The sequence below is a fragment of the Oncorhynchus nerka genome, linkage group LG28, assembly GCF_034236695.1.
Source record: "Oncorhynchus nerka isolate Pitt River linkage group LG28, Oner_Uvic_2.0, whole genome shotgun sequence".
Classification (NCBI taxonomy): domain Eukaryota; kingdom Metazoa; phylum Chordata; class Actinopteri; order Salmoniformes; family Salmonidae; genus Oncorhynchus; species Oncorhynchus nerka.
In genome coordinates, this window is record NC_088423.1 from 75,872,440 (window position 1) to 75,887,298 (window position 14,859).

Sequence of the window (14,859 nt, forward strand, 5' to 3'; positions counted from 1 at the left end):
CACACACACAGACGCACGCACGCACGCGCACGCATGCATGCACATGTTTGTGCAGAAGTGTGCGTGTGCTTTATTTGTGGTGATAGAGTTTTAATGTGACACTGTATGAGTGGCCTTTGATAAATGTATCTCATTTTCAATCTCATATTTTTACTTGCAAATGAGAGCGAGCAGACCCGGCAAATCCACAATCAAAGTCGAAAGATTAATATGAGGGTACGCGTTATATACCTACAGTAATTCACACACACTAGGTGTGACAAGTGCAGTGGATCCACTCAGCTAAAATGGAATAATGCAATGTGGAACAGATTATTAAGTTCCTAGAGGATTTTCAAAAGTCCAAGTCTGCTGTTCAACTTTTTTGTTGTTCTAGTTTTGTTGTTATTCGTCTAAAAAAGAGAATATTTTTCCCTGGACATGTATTAATTGAAAAGGTAATGCACAAAAAATGTTATCGATGTCCACCACAACTTGAATGAGTCATTTCTAGTGTCATTCTCATATTTACATTGGCTAAATGGACTACAGTCATTCGTTCAAAAGGCCCACTACCCTTATCATCAGCTCATTTATTACAGGGACGACGTGTAAGTGTTCTCTCCTCTCCTATGCCTCCCCTTTCACACATTCACTCACTCTCTCACTCAGGCTGTGAGAGAGAATTACAGCAGTGAGTGAATGGTACGTCTCTGCAGTGCTGGATCAATCAAACCACAATGCCAGAGGCTTTAGTAACTGTAGAGCGCCTGTTGACCCCTCCTTAATAGATCTCCTAGTCTGAGGTTTGGTCGCTGTGACTTGTGCAAGCTATTTCCAGGAGACTTTCACGGTTCTGATACTGAAGGCTAATGTGTCTGACCACTGGCGGTCTTGTCAAGAAGAGCTCACACTCACACCAACTCACAACCACACAGACTTTAAACCTTGACCAAACCCTGCTGGCCATCAGTAGTCAACGTTCAGGTGTCAAAGCAACGTAAGCTCTGCCAGAAAGCCAGGTCTTTGCCTATTAGTCAAGTTAAGGATTGTGGTGGAGCTCGGAGCTGACTGGAAATCCCTCTGTTTTCCTGCTTTTGTCCACCATCAAGTTGGGAAATTGCTAATGTGCTAAAAGTGTGGGGTGGTAAAAATGACTGTTAGACAATCAAGGCATTCAATCATCCCTCCATTCTTTTAGAGTGTGGTTGTTTTTCGTCTGATGCAGTAACCATAGTGGCCTCTTTCTCTCCCTTTCCTGCCCATATTGAGTCTCTAAGAGAGAGTGACAGAGAGAGAAAGCAAGAGATGGAGAGATGGAGCGATAAAGAGAGAGAGAGAATAACTGTGTCCTCCTTCTCTTCTCTGAGCCCTAGAGTAATTAGTGTAGGAGAGGCTGCAGTAATCAATAGTCCACTTGTTGACCATAGTGAGGGGCCCTTGTGTAGAGTGTAACAGAGTGCTGGTTCGGCCCCGCAGAGTGGAGTGCTCTTTGTGTCTGAGGGAGAGGTTAGGGAGGGCCCGATGAGGAGATTGTCTCTCTGTGTGACACAGGACAACAGGTTCATGTCCATTATGAAAGAGGGAAGAGAGGATATAGAAAGGACAGTTGATGTCCCTGTGATAGACTGAGAGACCATAATGTCCCCCATCAGGTCCAGGAAGAAGAATCATCTCCTTTTTGTCTTTATTTCATTGTATCCAAACTATAAGAGTGGAGAGAATGAATATGCGAAAGAAGTACATTTTTCAAATCAGCAATAGAAAAAGTACAGGCATGGACAGCGTGATAAACTCTGATAGCAGAGTCCCTATATATTACTGCTACTATAACTCTGGAAGAGAAATTAAGAATTAAAAGGGTACAAATATGTTTTTTTCTACTTCTGCTATGTCCGTACTGCACAATGTACAATAACTTGAATTTGGCGAGTGTTGGAGTGATGTAAAAATGACCTTTACTTTGAAGGTAATTGTGATGCCCTGAGCAAATGTCCGATTGCAATCTCTCTCTCTCTCTCTCTCTCTCTCTGTGTGCAGAGTTGCTGGTTCAGCAAGGTTTCCTCCTGCTCCTCAACACAGCAAGGTCCTCTCCTTTCCCTTCCTTCCCAAGGTGTCCTCTGGGCTGAGGCCCCCTTCCTTCCCAAGGTGTCCTCTGGGCTGAGGCCCCCTTCCTTCCCAAGGTGTCCTCTGGGCTGAGGCCCCCTTCCTTCCCAAGGTGTCCTCTGGGCTGAGGCCCCCTTCCTTCCCAAGGTGTCCTCTGGGCTGAGGCCCCCTTCCTTCCCAAGGTGTCCTCTGGGCTGAGGCCCCCTTCCTTCCCAAGGTGTCCTCTGGGCTGAGGCCCCCTTCCTTCCCAAGGTGTCCTCTGGGCTGAGGCCCCCTTCCTTTCAAGGCTCCCTCTTATAATGGAATCACTTCATACACTTCCCAAACGGATCTAGTGAAGGCAGCCTTGCAGCCCAGCTCTAATTCCAGCCTTATAAAGATCCCTCTCTGCCTCTCATTTCACAAGTCTTCCAGCAGAGATGAAGCTCCTACTCGATTAGATATGTCACTCCTCCCCTTCCCCTCTTCCTCTCACACAAAAATACTCACTCACTCACAAGAGCTAGGTGAGAGGAAAAGAGAGCGAGAGAATCCATTTAATTGCTATTCATGTGCAGGGGGGGAATAAAAAGATGGAAACGGCTGCTGCAGCCACACGTCGGAGTGGAGGATGTGTGTTCCTTTTCTTTTTTCTGACAACTACAAAATCATGTTTCTTTCTTTAGAGGTGACTGCAGCTGTAGGGGAAGGAGTGCTGTACGTACGGGAGAGAGGAAGGTCATTTCATCTCTAATATCTGTTGAGCTGTCAGTGTGTGTACGAGACCCCGGCTCTGGGACTAAATAAACACAGGAGGGAGCTAGTTAGTGTAATGGAACAGCGGGTGTGTTTGTGTGTTCTGGCCTCAGGGTGTTATAGGGGGATAATGAAGAGGTTAGAATAGAGAATGAGTTTGGAGCCTGACAGCTTCAGCTATCAGACATCTGCCAGCATTTTACATACTGTACAGAAATGTCACAGGATAGCTTAGTGAGTTACTTAACAGCAGTGGTTGTTCGTTGAATTATTCTATTGCAGACAAGAGACACGTTCAGCCCTGTGTAATGTGTGCGTATTAAAGTGTTCTAGCTTGAAATGATGATTCTAATCTAACACAGTGAATACAAGATAACTTGATGAGGCTCAAAATGTGTCTCAATCAGACTTTTTATTTCTTTTGATGCAAACTGATTCCAACATTTTGACCCTTGACCCTATCCTTGACCTTGCCACTCTCTGTAATTGAGAGGCAGTAGTCTCACGCCAGTCTCATTGAAATGTTGTGTCATTTGTGTCTGACGCTCCCTCTCCATCGTCCTTCCTGGTTCTTTGTGCTGTGGACAGGGGACTTCCCCCAGATGTGGAGGCTAGTGTGTCTAAACCATTGAGTTCTTTCACAATATTCACTTCAACCTCTCACAAGCCTTTTGATCAAAGCTGAAGCAGACTGACAACAAACCCTGTGTCCATGGCCCTGTCATTGTGGTAGTAAAAATACCCTACTAGGTCCTTTTTTGTGAGGATATTTATGTCCTTATATTGTGTGAAATGTCTTTTTGATCTGAAAGAGCATGACAACTTTTTTTGGTTTTGACCACTGGAGAATTTTGGCTCATTTATTTATATAGTAATGCATTTTTGTCTACAAATCACATTTGCTGTAACTTAATAATTGATTCAATATATTGTCATTTTCATGTTGAATTATTAGTCTACATGTTAACTCTCATCTTCAGTCTCTCATAAACCTACTCCTTTTCTGCTTGTATGTATGCTACTGTTTATAATGCCCAAAGTGATAACAGATTTTCTCCATTGAGAATGTGAAAAAAATAAACACCACACATTCACACAAAGCAAATTTCTCCTTTTGTCTGTGTTTTTTTTCTGTAAAATTCAATTATCTCCATTGAAGTCACGGCTACAAATGTCTTGTCGTGAGGAGGGGGATATTTCCATAGCGTCTAGTTCATTTCACTAGCGTGTACCGCATACACCTGAAGCCTCCCGCTCTGAAATCCTCTGTTGTCTTTTATTGTGTCACTATTTCATTTCATTTGAAATCCCACATATCCCACAGCCCTGTCTTCTCTCACAATGGACATGCAAATGACAGCAATCCTGCCAAGAAATTCAAAGTGCCTCGCTTTATACAAAAATACTGGTTAAACATATCCCTTTGAGGGGGAAATACACTTCCCTTCTCAACTCAACAGCTTTAAATAATTGAGTCAATGCAAGAATTTAAACTGGATTCATTTTGTATGTGGTACATGTATTTTTGGGGGGAAAGAAGTTCAACTATAATATTTGGCTGATGTTGAGTTGTGAGAATATCATTAGTGAATATACAGTATATATATATATTTTTTTATCTTGACGGTCAAACCCTCTCACACCTTGAGTTACCTCAACAGCCACAACCGCAGGGCGATCTATAACGTCTGGCAGGTCTAGGTTTCCCACGGTGATGCGAAGGGGCAATTTTTTATTATTTATTTATTTTTCTGCTTGGACGCCAATAATTGTGAAACTTCAGCTAGTTTGTCTGCACTGGACACTGAAGCTGACCAGGCATCGCCTTTCCCCCCCAGGTTTGAATGTGCTGTGTACTTTGATAATAAATGGAGAGAGCTCAGGTGACCAGACTCTGCAGGAACACACAGGTAATGGAGAGGTGATACACTGATACTGAAACACCCACTATCTGATCCTAAAATGTTAAAACATACTTTTGGGAAGGAACGTGTTACCCAATCTGTTGTATTCATTCTGTAATTGCGGTGTCACAGTCACTGTACTGGGGTCTCGTATTCCGGCACATTATTTAGCCACTAGGGCCAGGGGAGCCTAGGGTTATATTTGTCTGGTAGCTCATCCAAGGACAATGAGTCAAAATTGTCCTGATTGTGGTGCTGAAGTGCAATAGGGCTTGAACCCCGCCATGGCTGCTTGCAGCTACATTCTCCTTGTCTCATAAGGACTGTTTTGAAGGATTGGGACGGTGAAACAGCAGTTAACATTTGATGAAGGGGCATAAGTAGTGTAATCTGAATATCTAAGAAGTTTTTTGGGGCTATTTTCACAGGGCTGCAAATAACCCAGATCGCTTTAAATAACATTCTTTTATCATAAGTAACCTAGATCATTAAGCCAGAAATACCTTCTGTGGAGTTGATTGTCGGAAGCATAGCCAGAACATTGTTTTCCAGACCAATTTCCCTCGGATTTCAGTGCACTACTAAATGTTGAAGCCGTACAAACAAACAAAACAACAGGGAAAATCCTGCTTTGCTTGTGTTTGTTTGTTGTATTTGGAGTTTGCACACAGATTAAACATGGTAAATGAATCTGTTCATTAAAGAGGTGTGTGTGAGTATAGGCGTTGCTTTATCCACTTGTTTGTCTCAGATGAAAGGAGCGGCTTTTGTATTGCACAGGCAGAAGGAGTGGGAACTTGCTCTGTGCATCATAGCTGCATGTTTACAATGCTCCCTCAAGGGGTTCCCCCTCTGTTGTTCTTCAGCCCATTTGCAAGAGGAGAATTAAAATAGCCCACCACTAGCAACCAGCTCAGGAAAAAAACGAATCCACGGACACACACTGAATATTGTCTATGGCTAGAACCACTGGGCTTTGGTTTAGGCCTGTTGGGATACTGGGATACATACTAACTAACATAGTTAACACACACACACACACACTGTTACGGCGCTCGTTGGTGGTAGGATGAAGAGTGGACCAAGGCGCAGCGTGGTAGGCGTACATCGTCTTTTTATTGATGACACCGAAACAAAATAACAACGTCAAAAAAAACAAAAGTGAACCGTTCTGTCAGGCGCAGACACTAAACAGAAAACAAGATCCCACAACCTAATGGTGGGAAAAGGGCTGCCCAAGTATGATCGCCAATCAGAGACAACGATAGACAGCTGCCTCTGATTGGGAACCATACCCGGCCAAGAACAAAGAAACAGAAAACATAGAATTTCACCCTCACCTAACCAAACATAGAGAATAATAAGGATCTCTAAGGTCAGGGCATGACACACACACTTCACATGTCAGAACAATGAAATGTTACACAGAACTGTGTGGCTTTGCACAAAGGTAAGGTACCTTTTCAATACAGTGGGTATTATAGCCTCTTAATTGTGTCAGTTTCATAACACTAATTCTGGGTAATCAAACCAACAGGCACTGGCACACCCATCCTCCTGCATAACAGTGTCTCCCCACTCTATTCTATAGCAGTCAGAAAGGAGATGGATCACAATCAATGGCAGTAGGCATACACACATGTCGATTACACCTACATGCATCAAAATAAGGACTCAGTGATGAAGGATTACAGGGGACTCAGCTACAGTGACTTCTCTCCTGGGTTTACAGTGTCATACAGTCATTGGCCCCACATAAAGAGATATGGCATGTTAAATAGTTAAATAAAGATTAAAAGAGATTGAAATAGTGAGCTTCCCCTGGAACACGACACATGATGCTCTGTCAGGCTGAGAGAGTGACTTTTATAATCAAAGCATATGCTAATTACAGGGATGTTATTAGACATGGCGGACTATGTGTTCAAAGTGGCTGTGCTATATCCAAGCCTGCGCCGAATGAGCAAATCAGGGCAGGTTTAGTTAAAAGGTGGGCCTAACAGTAGATGTCACATGGTCACTACTGTTGTTTTCACCCCCTTCCTCTCTAATATTTCCCGTTTTGTTTTTCACCTGTTCTTCCTCTCTTTCTCTCTCTTTCTCTCTCTCTCCCTCTCTCTCTCCCTCTCTTTCTCTCTCTTTCTTTCTCTCCCTCTCTTTCTCTCTCTTTCTCTCTCCCTCTTTCTCTCTCTCTCTCTCTTACGCAGCGCACGCACGCTCACACACACACACACACACACACACACACACACACACACACACACACACACACACACACACACACACACACACACACACACACACACACACACACAACCCTCTCACTTTGTAAGTGTGGGGTGAGATGTCTAGAGCTAAAGTGAAAAATCTACTGTGGTTAAGTAACTTTTGTTGGGGGGCTATCGTACAGAGTCTGTTCCCATGGCCTTCCCTCATACCACCCTCTACTTCCCTGACCCCTGGTTTAAAAACACAGCCATTTGGAGAGGCAAAATACACACACACTATGAATATTTATCAATGTGCCACCTCTGCAACGTACACCACCCAAGCCGACGCATGAGGAATCGATTTTTTGCAGAGTGTGTTTTACATTTCATTTGCCGCTTGCATTTTTCCCTTGTTCTCCTCCTCCTCCCTCTCTTTCTCTCTTTCTCTCTTTCTCCCCATCTATGAATTTGCATAGAAATAATCTTTGGGTGCGGCATGTTCAGAGGGCGTCCAAAAGTTACCTAAGCGGGACCATGGGGACACGGAGAGAGAGTAGGGTGAAAGGCCTTGCGGCATCAACAAATAACCCCTCTCCGGCTTTACCCACTGCTTTTCTCCCTCTCTCTTTTCTGTCATCCAATTCCTTGTTTCATTTGTTGTTGTTTTCTGCCATCCAATTCCTTGTTTCATTTGTTGTTGTTTTCTGCCATCCAATTCCTCGTTTCATTTGTTGTTGTTTTCTGTCATCCAATTCCTCGTTTCATTTGTTGTTGTTTTCTGTCATCCAATTCCTCGTTTCATTTGTTGTTGTTTTCTGTCATCCAATTCCTCGTTTCATTTGTTGTTGTTTTCTGTCATCCAATTCCTCGTTTCATTTGTTGTTGTTTTCTGTCATCCAATTCCTCGTTTCATTTTTTGTTGTTTTCTGCCATCCAAATTTCAATTCCTCGTTTCATTTTTTGTTGGCCAATACCTTGTTGTACATCTCAGCATCTCATCTATTTACTCCACTATCTGGGAATGTTACTGGACCTTTTTATGCTTTATGCTCTCTCTCTCTCTCTGTGACACACACGGCAGGGCTAAATTGAATGGACCAGCATGGAGTAGGCCAATTACATCACTGCCCCAATTAAAATAAAACAACAGGACTCTTTCAAGTCGTCCTACAGGGGAGAGATAGAGAAAAAACACAATCAAGTCAGATCGTCATGATGTTCATTTTAATAAAAAAATTGGATTTGCAGCAATTAACTCCAAACTAGTCCCCTGTGGCTCAATGAATGGGGAGACGATTGGTTCTCTGTTTCTTAGCAACTCTCACAATGTATTCCATGACACGCTAATCCCGCTGTACCCAACACTCACTGTTCTGTCTTTTAACTGAATACTTGACTTAACCGAATTACTTTGACTTGGGCACTTCTGAAATGCAGCAGCCAGCTTCCATATCAAAGGACAAACAATACTCTGTTTAATTCATCCCATTTATTTTGATCCATTTTCATTGCATTGTTGAAATGAGATGCAGGTCTGTAACCTCTGTGGAGTTTTCTGAAATACATGTTTTAGTTTGTAGTTGAACACCAATGGTCATCTCTGCAGTGGCACCAACATGTATTTCATGATATTATGTATAGCTATGTACACATTATGTATAGCTGCTTGTCATGTTTTTGAAAGCCATTATAGGCCACACCATATGGAATGCACATCAACCAATACGCACATGCATTCAGTGGGAGTTTATTTTGGCAAGCAGGTTATTTAAAGTTGTGTTCCCAAATACATTTTAGAGGAGCAATTCATGTGGCATTCGTTCAGTGAGGTGCCAGCACCAGTCAAAAATGCACAAAATCAACATCTAATTGTATCACAGTGATTAATCTACTTTTGACTACTGGGTGTTATTGACCTCTGACTCTTATGGCTGGTTAAAGAAGTGACAGTATCTTCCAATTAAAATAGCTTTACTCAAACTGCAACTAATATAGCACAGTTATTGGCCAAGGTTTTTTTATAATAGGATTAACTTGTCCCACTGTCACGCCCTGACCTTAGAGAGCCTTATTATTTTCTATGTTTGGTTAGGTTGGGTGTGACTCGGGAGGGAAAGTCTATGTTTTCTATTTCTTTGTTTTTTTGCAGCGTGTGGTTCCCTGTCAGAGGCAGCTGTTTATCGTGGTCTCTGATTGGGGATCATATAATTTGTCATTGTCCTTTTGGGCTTTGTGGGGGGTGTTATTTTCTGTTTAGTGTCTGTGCCTGACGGAACTGTTCATTTTTGTTATTTTTGTTTTAGTGTCTCTTGTAAATAAATATCATGAATACTATACATGCTGCGCTTTGGTCCACTCTTCCTTCCACTGACAAAGAGCGTTACACCCACTTGGTGTACTGTCAGGTGTGTGGAAGTGTCTGTTTTGTTTTCACCACATGGTCAACTTCAAGAGACTAGAGAAACAGGACAAGGACAGATGAGATCCAAAACACACATGCACTCACACTGACACACTTTTACACTTTCATTCAATCAATGGTTCAAGGGTCAGAGGCCTTAGAAAAGCACTTTAGGAAAATGAGTTTTAGCTTGTACAGATGTCACTCAGTGATGACAGGTGCAGAGTGGGACGTGTCAGGGACAGGTGAGAGGGACTTGGTTATTGTACTTTTCTCTGTCACACACTAAATTCTAGTGATTGGTTGATGTATTGATTGAAACAGTCACTTTGATTTTTACTGTCAACCTTCAATCTCACCAGGAGTGATGCATTTATTTTTCTTAGCATGTGTGTTTACTTGCTTGTATGTGTGTTTGTGCGTGTGTGCGTGCGTGCTTACGTGTGTATATGTGTAGCATGCATGCGTGTGTTAATGTTTGTGTGTGAGTGTATTATGGTGAAGTGTATGAGTGGCCCCTAACCTAGCTGGAGGGCCCGATCCTGGAGTATGGATTACCATAGCGATAGGAGGTGAGTCGTTAAGCCTTATGACTAATAGCCTGTCAGAGTGAGACTCAGCAACACTTGGTCACAGAGATCAACGTCTCTATACAGACCAGGCAGCAGGATCTCTCTCTCGCTCTCGCTAACCTACAATCCTCCTCCTAACGACTATGAGTCCTGTTCATTAGCACTGCATGTAATGTTCTATCAGTCTGCATTACAGAGAGAAGAAGAAACAACTTTTCACATGGGATTGGGCCGAGGGAATATGTTATTGGTATACACAGTGATGTGACTCCACATCCTTACAGGTGCAGTAGGAAACCCTATGTGTTCCACACTTTTAGTCTACAGACTTTGTTGTAGACCTGGGAGATATACTGTAGGTGGAATTTAGCTAATTACTGATGTTGATTAATTAGCTCAGTTTTAATGTAATTGGTGACAGTGTCTGGTTGGAGCTAAACCCTGCATCACATCTTCCAGGCACAGGGATGTGTGGTAGATGGTTCCAGTAGTACTGCGCTGTATGTTTGAGGTGTGATTATTACTACCACACTGCCTGCTGGGATAGACTACTGCAGATAAATCACACTAAACCCAAACAAAGGAGATTAACCAGAGACGTAGAACACACACACACACACACACACACACACACACACACACACAGACACACACATACATATATATTTAATAAATATTATATATTTATTTTTTATATATATATATTATATACACACATCTGGAGATGAGAACAATTCAGACCCCTCTTCTGTCTCCTTTTTCTTCCCTCGTTCCCTCTTTCTTTGAGACGGGGGGCTCAGATAAATATTCACTTATTAAAGCGTAACTGGAATTGACTGTGTCATGCATCAGCCTAATAGCTGAAAGCCCTGGTTCAATACGGCCGAGTTGGGGGAGAGGCTTTGCTAATGGAACAAGTGACGTGGTCGGAGCCCAAACGCCATTCATCAGACCGCAGACCGTTCGTTAGGGCCTACAAAGGCCTGCCATCCCAAATACCCTGGCCCATCTATTAACCCCAGGCAATGGAGAAACCGCCGGATGATGGAAATAACACGTTCAGGAAAAGAGGACGCCGATAGGCCATCCATGTGGAAACGATTGGTGTCAGGAGTGGCTTCTCAAATCTGTCTGCCGGAGTGAGACAGGCTCGTTTTTCTCTCTCAGAAGACTGACTGTAGTGCTGTACTGTAGGTGCTGTTGCGCCTGGAGAATTGAGGGTTGCATCAGAGGGAGAAACCTGGACCAGTGGTAATGCTGCTCAGTCCCTGGATATTCAATTCCTGCCCACCACTAATTAGGTGGTCCGACTGTGGTCGCCGTTTTCTGCGTCATTGACCGAACAGAATGTTAGTTGCACCGATCTAATCTGATCATTTTTTCTGATTGGAAAAGCATAGTGCCACTTCTCTTCTGAGATCACACTAAGACGCAGGGATGAGAAGTAGCAAGGTGAGGAAGAACAGAATGAGGAAGAGGAGGATGATAGGGAAAAACAGAGTATTTTATCTGGATAACATAGAGGTCACAAAGCAGGACAGAAGCCAGAGCAGGGTCTGGTGAGTTTCATGTCTCCATGGGTTTACATTCTAACCCCGAACATCACAGAGCAGCCTCTCTCTACTCTCTAAGCCCCCTGATCGTTACTCTTCTGAGGCCCAGTTATGTGTTGCTCCAGAGAACAGACTCTTCTGAATGGATGGACATAGATGTGTGTAACCAAAATGATTGTGTGTGTGCCTGTCTCCATGTGAGCACCAGTGGTTTCAGAATGATGCTATTCCTCAAATCTCCTGGCCTCTATTCCAAATAGCAGGCAACAGGCGGCTAACCCTGGCCTGCAGCTACAGTATGTTACAAAAACTGGAGATCCACTCCATTACTCAGCCCTCTAGCGCCTACTGTACCATATAACCCTCTGGCATCTGGCTACTGGGGTCATCCCTCTACTCCACTAACCTCCATGACACCACTGGCTGATTAGTTCTCTCATACTACCTAATTCGGAGAGAATGCCAGGACAGAGGAGCCAGACTTGGGGACAATAGAGTGACGCGGTGGTAGGGTGATCTGGGACGTGTGCCTTGGCTCTGTTAACCCTGTTGGCTCTGAGAACACAATAGGCCTGAGCCCTAACCCAGATCCCACACAGTCCCAGTGTGTGAGGGGATGTCACTAGCACCAATAGCGCCCAGTAGCAACAAAGACTGCGTCCAGTCAGCAGTTTGATGGCTCACAAAGTGCCAGAAAGCCTAGCGGCCTGGTGGGGACTTCTGGTCACTATGGTCCACCAGGCGTCTGCTCAGCAACGGGTGTGTAGGCACAGGGAGGATGGGTGAACAGTCAAATATTGACGAGTGGACATTAGATAAGTGCACTGCAAATTCTGGAAGGGTTCAATTTGAGTGACTGCATTGCAGCCATAATGTAGTGCACACTATGCAGTGCTTCGCTCTAGAAAGAACCACATTGCATTCATCCATCTTTCCACTGGGCTTGTACTGATAGTGGGGAGTTGACTTACTGGCAGACACTGAGAAATGAAAATGAAATGGCTCTTAGATAATGATATGTTTATGAGGTGAGGATGATGATCTAGATTTGTAGTTTGGTTTGGAGCTTCAATAGGAGATGTGGGATAGAGGAGTATAATTGTAGACAGCAGGGGACACTGTCTCCCATGATGCTAGGTGGAAAATGGTGAGATGCCAATAGATTTATTAGAGATACAGTGAGATTGGTAGATATTGTGTCTCTATGGGGTTCAAAGGTTTTTGGTTTATGGGTGGTTTGTGTTTCATTCAACCGATATCTATTTTTTATTTTTTTTCAGCTTTATTTAACCAGGTAGGCTAGTTGAGAACACCTTTATTTAACCAGGTAGGCTAGTTGAGAACACCTTTATTTAACCAGGTAGGCTAGTTGAGAACACCTTTATTTAACCAGGTAGGCTAGTTGAGAACACCTTTATTTAACCAGGTAGGCTAGTTGAGAACACCTTTATTTAACCAGGTAGGCTAGTTGAGAACAAGTTCTCATTTGCAACTGCGACCTGGCCAAGATAAAGCATAGCAGTGTGAGCAGACAACACAGAGTTACACATGGAGTAAACAATTAACAAGTCAATAACACAAAAGGAAGAAAAAAAGGGGGGGCAGTCTATATACAATGTGTGCAAAAGGCATGAGGTAGGCGAATAATTACAATTTTGCAGATTAACACTGGAGTGATAAATTATCAGATGGTCATGTACAGGTAGAGATATTGGTGTGCAAAAGAGCAGAAAAGTAAATAAATAAAAACAGTATGGGGATGAGGTAGGTAAAAATGGGTGGGCTATTTGCTGCATGTACAGCTGCAGCGATCGGTTAGCTGCTCAGATAGCAGATGTTTGAAGTTGGTGAGGGAAATGAAAGTCTCCAACTTCAGCGATTTTTGCAATTCGTTCCAGTCACAGGAAGCAGAGAACTGGAACGAAAGGCGGCCAAATGAGGTGTTGGCTTTAGGGATGATCAGTGAGATACAGCTGCTGGAGCGCGTGCTACGGATGGGTGTTGCCATCGTGACCAGTGAACTGAGATAAGGCGGAGCTTTACCTAGCATGGACTTGTAGATGACCTGGAGCCATTGGGTCTGGCGACGAATATGTAGCGAGGGCCAGCCGACTAGAGCGTACAAGTCTCAGTGGTGGATGGTATAAGGTGCTTTAGTGACAAAACGGATGGCACTGTGATAAACTGCATCCAGTTTGCTGAGTAGAGTGTTGGAAGAAATTTTGTAGATGACATCGCCGAAGTCGAGGATCGGTAGGATAGTCAGTTTTACTAGGGTAAGTTTGGCGGCATGAGTGAAGGAGGCTTTGTTGCGGAATAGAAAGCCGACTCTTGATTTGATTTTCGATTGGAGATGTTTGATATGAGTCTGGAAGGAGAGTTTACAGTCTAGCCAGACACCTAGGTACTTATAGATGTCCACATATTCAAGGTTGGAACCATCCAGGGTGGTGATGCTGGTCAGGCGTGCGGGTGCAGGCAGCGAACGGTTGAAAGGAAATGCATTTGGTTTTACTAGCGTTTAAGAGCAGTTGGAGGCCACGGAAGGAGTGTTGTATGGCATTGAAGCTCGTTTGGAGGTTAGATAGCACAGTGTCCAAGGACGGGCCTGAAGTATATAGAATGGTGTCGTCTGCGTAGAGGTGGATCAGGGAATCGCCCGCAGCAAGAGCAACATCATTGATATATACAGAAAAAAGAGTCGGCCCGAGGATTGAACCCTGTGGCACCCCCATAGAGACTTCCAGAGGACCGGACAGCATGCCCTCCGATTTGACACACTGAACTCTGTCTGCAAAGTAATTGGTGAACCAGGCAAGGCAGTCATCCGAAAAACCGAGGCTGCTGAGTGCTGATAAGAATAAGGTGATTGACCGAGTCGAAAGCCTTGGCAAGGTCGATGAAGACGGCTGCACAGTACTGTCTTTTATCGATGGCGGTTATGATATCGTTTAGTACCTTGAGTGTGGCTGAGGTGCACCCGTGACCGGCTCGGAAACCAGATTGCACAGCGGAGAAGGTACGGTGGGATTCGAGATGGTCAGTGACCTGTTTGTTGACTTGGCTTTCGAAGACCTTAGATAGGCAGGGCAGGATGGATATAGGTCTGTAACAGTTTGGGTCCAGGGTGTCTCCCCCTTTGAAGAGGGGAATGACTGCGGCAGCTTTCCAGTCCTTGGCGATCTCAGACGATATGAAAGAGAGGTTGAACAGGCTGGTAATAGGGGTTGCGACAATGGCGGCGGATAGTTTCAGAAATAGAGGGTCCAGATTGTCAAGCCCAGCTGATTTGTACGGGTCCAGGTTTTGCAGCTCTTTCAGAACATCTGCTATCTGGATTTGGGTAAAGGAGAACCTGGAGAGGCTTGGGCGAGTAGCTGCGGGGGGGAGCTGTTGGCC